Raw genomic sequence first — 6,352 nt, 5'->3', positions numbered from 1 at the left:
CACGCTTCTTTTTTGTTATATTGTATTTTCGTAACTTGGCATAGCAGAATATTAGATGTTTTGTCTGATTACTTACATGGACGTGGAATCTGGGGTGGGGACTTTTTTGAAAATGACCATCTTTTGTTATTTTTGTAATGCAAATCAAATATATATTGGGTGTCCTACCCCCCCCCCCCCAACCCTTATTACAGTTAGTGTTATTAAGACGAAAGTAAGGTTGAAAGTTATGAATAAGAATTATTTAGTGTGGGCAATCCTTGATAGTAAAACGATTTCTTTTTTAAATCACCTATCTTCCGGATGACACTAAACCCACTTTTTCAAAACCATTATACGTGTCTTACCTGTGATAAAAAAAATGGGAGATTTATCAATTGTGTTATTCATCTGATTCTGTAGCATTACCCTTTCAACCCCAACCCCACCCATTGTCTCAATAAAAAAATGATAACATGGGCTTATTGTTATTTGACAGTTTTCAGGAGAGGTCCAGTTCAACTATACAGAGGAGCGATGAAAAGATGGATATTGAAGGTCAGGTGAGAGGAAGGAGGAAGGTGTCCCAAGAAGAAGAATAGGAGTCAGAAAGAGCGGAGGGAGAGGTAGAGACGGAGGACCATAAAGATATGAAGTTGCTATTGCGTAAATCAACAGAAGGAGTGAATTTTTAAGAGTAAGCAACAAACGCACGCAAAATATATTACTAAGCTGAAAGTTATTGAAAACATGAAACACCTCTGATGTGCCCGGGGTTAGTATTGGCTGAACTCTTTATTTTGAATTCCTTGTGAAAGGTGAATATAACGAATATTGATCAATCTCATAACTCCCATAAGCAATACAAAATCGATAGTTGGGCAAACACGGACCTCTGGACACACCAGAGGTGGGAGTAGGTGCCTAGGAGGAGTAAGCAAGCCCTGTCGACCGGCCACACCCGCCGTGAGCTCTATATCCTGATCAGGTAAACGGAGTTATCCGTAGTTAAAATCACTGTGCCAAGAACAGCTTAACAATCGGTGTGAAACACGTCAGACAGCATTTAACCCAATGATAGGTTGTATTGACGAACTAGATCGTTTTAACGACCATAGAATTTGCGAAATTGTAGGATTTATGAGATTGATCACTGTTCGTTATATTTGTCTTATGTAATTAATGAAAGGTGAAGACAACGAACAGTGATCAATCTCATAACTCCTACAAGCAATACAAAATAGATAGTTGAGCAAACACTGACCCCTGGACACACCAGAGGTGGGACCAGGTGCCTAGGAGGAGTAAGCATCCCCTGTCGACCAGTCACAGCCGCCGTGAGCCCCATATCCTGTTCAGGTAAACGGAGTTATCCTCAGTTAAAATCAGTGTGCCAAGAACGGCTTAATAATCGGTATGAAACACGTCAGACAACATTTGACCCAATGATAGGTTGTATTGACGAACTAGATCGTTATAACGACCATGGAATTTGCGAAATGCTGACTTCAATCGAGACTGTTGAAACCCCTGTACCATCAACTTGTTTGTCAGTAGCTTACCTCGATTTAAAATCTGACTATACGCAGAACAAGCTCTTGCATATCGAACGAGTTGAGATATATAAACACCATATGCAGGTGATAATGAAATATCGCTACATAAATATGGGAAGTTGACGATGGAGAAGCTGAAATTATCCCGTTTGTCATACAGTTGAGTTGTCAGTTTGCCGTTAATGTCTACTTTCAGTAAACAGCCAGCTCCGGTTCAAAAATCAAATGTGAAACATACTCTAACTTATTGAATTAGTTCAGAGACAGAAAAAATCACATGCAGGTACTAACGAACCTTTGATTCATAAATATGGAGTTAATTTTGCTGAATAGTTTGCCTTTCACGTCTGACGTCGGTAAAATATCCAAATATGAAACTGATGTGGAGGAATGTGTTGCGTCTCTCATTTCAAGCATATGATTAATAGTGAGGAATGGTCATTTGAATGGTTGAAAAGTCGAAAGACTTGATGCTGTTGATTTTGGAAAAGTTTTACGATTTCAAATTTACTAAATATTTTCGTTTTAGAATCAGCATTTAATTTACACCATTTCTTGTATCTGTTGGGGTGCAATAAAATACCTCCGAAGTTTCTCCTCCACAGCAGTTACTACTGCTCATCTACAACCGTTTGTTCGTCCCTGCATGGTCATTCGGAATTCATCTAGTATTATTAAGCCATTGTACACCATATATCAACATGACGCTTGGTTGGGCACCAAGAAAGCAAAATAGAATAATTAATGCATAGAATAAAGCGTTCAATTCCAGATGTAAATCTCTCGTTCTTCATTTTCAAGCGTTCCGCTGTTGATTTAAACCGCTCAGCGCTTGTTCCCCAATCAAAACCGTTAGTTCCCAAACCTTCATTCAACATTCCACTTTTGTAATAGTCTGTAGTCATATTACATATGATACCTAAATGCAGACGACTTTAAAGAAATAGAAGAATAAAAGTTTTATGACCACGGATTGTCCTTATGTTGACGGCATATACTCTATTGCAAATTGAAGTTGAATGAACTGACAATATATAGATTTGCTTTCAAAATCTTTAAAGGAACAAAGAAATATTTAGTGCGAATATGATATAGACCTCGTTGATTGTAGACGTGAGGTAAAAGCGGGTCAAATGAAACATAATGTATATTACTGATATCCGTGATTAAGCTTTCGGTTTTATCCGTAATGGACTTGTCGGATTTTCCACACTATTAGACGATGTTCATTGTATCATACTAACACACATATGATTAAAACATATTGAAGTCCACATACCCCAGATGTTTGAATGGTAGACTTTAAATGGATTTAATTGCTAACCAACAGTAATGCAGAGGTATCCGTTATATCTCTAATGATGCTTAGCGATAATTTTCTGATTGAATCATCAACACAGGAATACCAGGTGATTATTTATTTGCATTATCACAGACAATATGCTTCATTACAAATAAATATATATAATACATTTTACCTATTTCCACAAAATAACAATCATTTTATACACTTTCTCAAGATGATGACAATTAATCCATTCTTTTTATACTGTTCTTATGTATGTTTCATTTAATAATATGTAAATACATCGAATATTTTGTAGGCCCTTTTCCTAGACATTATATTATTATCTGACAATTAATCTCTTACAGAAGGTATATTCAGAGATGCAGGACAAGATCTACGAGCAATATAACGGAACAGATAATGATGACGACACTAGCGAGGATTTCAGTTATTTTGCACCCTTTGAGACAAGTGTTATCATCCCACATCTTTTTCTTCAATTTCGAGTACTCTCTCGCATTTAATATGATCTGGATTATCGGTTCAATGATTCCATATACAGCCTTTGCAATTTGAACAGGAGACAGTAAGTCCTTCGTGTTAAACGCAACGAACAGTGCGAGGATGATTTGTGGAAAATCTTCAAAAACAGTGGATAGCAAGGAAAGAACTGTAGTACATGTGTCATTTTCTTCATCATAATCGTTATCACAAATGATGACAATCTTCGTAATCACTGTGCACAGAAAAAGTAGCGATCCCAGGAATGCAAAACCAAGAATACAATATACAATTTCTTGCGCGATAAGGTTTGTATTTTTTATCTCAACGTAAAAGTCCCAGTCCAGAATGAGGTCAGCTACTTCCAAGACTATAGTAAAAAAAACATGCAGATTCTCGAACAGCTAGCCATGTTGAAAGAAATCTGTAATTGAAAATATAAATTAAAGTGTTGATTTTTTTTAAAATAGCACATGCCTTTTAGTTTGATGTCGTCATCTACTTCAAATGTCAAATTATTCTAATTTTCACATCATCAACAAGAAATGTACAATGATCTATTCAATTTCTAATCTTGAGAGTTTCTAATAGTATTCTTTCTGAGTACCTATACATGTCCTGACTGTAGTAATAACCCAATAAGTTTTTATCTTATTTTAATTTTGATATTTTCAAAGTCTTTCGTGGGGATCCGGGTTACGATTGGTCCTCAGTCCACTTCGCTTTTCGTAAGAGGCGCCTAAATGGAGTGACCCTTCAAATGAAACCGTTTAAACCGAGGTTCCGTGCAATAGTAGGTGTGACACGATAAACACCCCTTCTTCTCTAAAGGCCATAAGAGCCGAACATAGGCCTAAATTTTGCAGCCCTTCACCAGCAACGGCCCCATATGAGTGAAATATTCTCGAGAGGGGCGTGAAAGAATAAACAATCACACAACATTTTCAAAGAATTGCATAATGAAAGGGGGTGGTTAAGTAAAGTTGTTAAAATTTTAATTTTATATAATTATTTCAGAGAATACAAGTCTGGGTGCATTCTAATAAATACAATATATTTCATGATTACTCCAAGATTATCTTTTAACAATAGGTGTTTTCAAATTATAAAAAAAAAAATTAGATTAAAACACAAAATTTTATTATTTTATGGCAATTCGCAGCTATAATACTGAGCTATTAAAAAGCAATTGTATATATTTAAAAAAACGTTTTCAATTCTAAAAAATGTGTTGCTTCAGGCACTGAAAACACGGGGAAAGATCGTACACAATTATGTGTATCCTTAGGCAATAACGCGCGTTTAGGCCGTTTTCCAAATTGTTCTAATTATAGAAAAGTGGTTTTTCTGAATATCAAATTCTCTGTACTCAAAGCGAAAGTTTATGAATGCTTTATCACGCACATTGCTGTCAACTATACGACATAAAACCATTTCAACACTGAACCGTGATTAAAATATTGGGATGTGTTAAAAAAAAGTTCAGAAAAATAATGGGAGTAAAAAAAAACTCATATTCAATCGAATTTTATGATAATTCTGTAAAGATTATTCACTTTCATGCAATAATGTTTGGACCAGTTCTTCTGTATAAATAAAATCAAATGTAATATAAAAATTACAACAAAGATCGCAAGATGTCTGGATATCAGTATGTTAGTGTTGAGGTTTTTACGGCTGTTTTACTCATTTCATTGTGACAATCGGTAAACATAGCGGCTAATGATCCCTTTAAAGTCTTTCACAAAAGAAAGAGAAACATTACATCTTAAATATTTTTTAATAAATAGAGTGAAGAATAACGTACAATAATTGTAATATCTTGTATAGATAGATTATGAGTATCGTCAATAGTCATTCTAAACGCTGAATTACTTAGGCCCTATGCCATAATATTTGCACCATTTGTGTTTAAAAACTAGATACCAAATAATTTTCATGAAATTTTTGTGAATATTGATGTTTGAAAATATAAAGGCACTGAACTAGGAGGGAAGAATGGGGATTCCGTCTAGGTCTTCATTTTATGATCATTTGAAATTTCAATTCTTATAATACTCAAACTACTTATTTAAATAACTATGATTCGAATTTATGAATCTTATATAATTCTAAATTTTGAAATAAAAAAGATAAAATTACCTTATTACTCGATATCTAATTATTCCAAACAACGGTTTCCTCTTCAGTGAATGGCGCTCGTCTGAGCGTACAAGATGTGGAAAGTGTTACATGTGGTGTATGTCACGTTTATTTTTAGAATACAAAATACCAGTTCTATTTTTATACTCCAGGTAATATTTGATGTCATTGGGCTGAACATTGATTTATGTTATATGCTTGATTGTCCGTCCGTCCGTCCGGAGTTTCGTCTGTCCATCTGTTAGCTTGTTTGTGTATTTAGGCTTAGGACCATCAAACTTGGTCAGTTTATGCTTTCTGGGGGAAAGGTTAATCGCGAAGCTCGACTATCTAATTGTGACCTCCTTCTGGAATTATATGGCTATAAATATTCAATAACATTTACACCATGGGACTATGTTTATAGTTTTATATCAATCTATAACTGATCTATTTTGACACTCGGACTCGCCCTCTGTAATTCAAGATATAATTATAGCTAGACAATGGTTTTCTTCTTTTTTCTTAGTCATTTGATTTAAACTTAATTTCTAAATCTATGATGTGCTAAATGCATCCTGTCAGTACTGGCATTAATCATGTAATTTAATTCTAGTTTTGATGGGTTTTTTTAGAAATAGGATCACAATTTTACAAAATATATTCACCATAATCATTTCATTTTGATGTTGTTACTGTGTAGTTAGAAGTGAAATTTAAAACCATACATGTAGATATGATCGTTAGTATTAACCTAAATAATATTGTACATTTGTATTACATACTGTTTCTCTCTGTTTTCTCCTACAAAAGGATATGCGGATTAATCTTAATTAGCAGATTTTCAAATGAAATATTAGATGACATGTCTGAAATCAATAATTAAGATTCCATGAAATTTAAGAAA

General features: G+C 34.4%; 1 long non-coding RNA gene across 1 annotated transcript; it reads right to left on the bottom strand.

Annotated features, from left to right (window-relative positions):
• Positions 1-2,938: 2,938 nt before the first annotated feature.
• LOC125673808 (uncharacterized) lies at positions 2,939-6,092 on the bottom strand. The gene is made up of 2 exons (XR_007369772.2): positions 5,467-6,092; positions 2,939-3,748 (listed from the first exon to the last, which is right to left on the bottom strand). It is a non-coding gene; the product is annotated as an uncharacterized LOC125673808 (long non-coding RNA).
• Positions 6,093-6,352: the final 260 nt, after the last annotated feature.

Source organism: Ostrea edulis, chromosome 3, assembly GCF_947568905.1.
Source record: "Ostrea edulis chromosome 3, xbOstEdul1.1, whole genome shotgun sequence".
NCBI classification, from domain to species: domain Eukaryota; kingdom Metazoa; phylum Mollusca; class Bivalvia; order Ostreida; family Ostreidae; genus Ostrea; species Ostrea edulis.
The sequence above is the reverse complement of the archived record's forward strand: the minus strand, read 5'-3'. Positions and strand labels throughout refer to the sequence as shown.